Here is a 1,069-nt window from a genome sequence, read left to right on the forward strand (position 1 = left end):
ATCTCCCTAATTGTTGTTGTTAAGTACCGTGAGTCAGTTCCAACTCATGGTGATCCCACACAAGGATTCCGAGGTTGCAAATCTTTACCAGAGCAGAAAGCCTCATCTTTCTCCCACAGAACAACTGGTAGTTTCAAACTGCCAACCCGGAGGTTAGCAGCCTGATTAGTAACCACTAAGATACCATGCTACCAAAGCTCCTTAATCTCCCTCATAGACCTCCAATATCAATAAATCACCCTACATTGACATGCCCTCATAAACATAACAAAGAAAATGATTCCAATAGGATGACATCCACAGCTTTAGGGGTTGACTTTCCAACACATATTTTTAGGGGACACAGTTCAATCTGTAATAGTGTACTTGGAATTAGAACTTAAAAGATCAATAGGATTCATAGTGGTTATGAATTTGGCTGCTAACCTCAAGGTCAGAAGCTCAAAACTACCAGCTGTTTCGCAGGAAAAAGATGAAGCTTTCTGTTCCCATAAAGATTTATAGCCTTGGAAATCCTCTACAGAGTCACTATACTCAAGACATAGTATTTTCAATAAATTCATTTACATGTGAAAGTTGGACAACATATAAGGAAAACCGTAGAATAATTGATGCAACTGAGTTATGGTATTGGTGAAGAATATTTAAAATACCATGGACTGCTTGAAGAACAAAGAAATCTGTGTTGGAAGAAGGAACTAGAATGCTCCTCAGAAGTAAGGATGGTGAGACTTTATCTCTCATACTTCAGACATGTTATCAAGCATGACAAGTCCCTAGAAAAGGACATGATACTTGGTAAAATGGATGGTCAGTGAAAAAGAGGAAGTCTTCCACCAAGATAGATTGGTACAGAAACAGTAGCAATGGGCTCAAACTTAACAACAAAAGTGATGATGGTGCAATACTTTCTAGTTTTACATTCCGTTGTGCATGGTGTCTCCTTGACAGCACCTTACATCTTTTTTCAGCAATAGCAGCCAAACCTTGACTCATCATGCCACCATACCTCCTTAATCTACAAAATCTACTTATAGCCCCAAATATTTTTATTATTTTTTCATCCCCC

The sequence above is a fragment of the Chrysochloris asiatica genome, unplaced genomic scaffold (assembly GCF_000296735.1).
Source record: "Chrysochloris asiatica unplaced genomic scaffold, ChrAsi1.0 scaffold00066, whole genome shotgun sequence".
NCBI classification, from domain to species: domain Eukaryota; kingdom Metazoa; phylum Chordata; class Mammalia; order Afrosoricida; family Chrysochloridae; genus Chrysochloris; species Chrysochloris asiatica.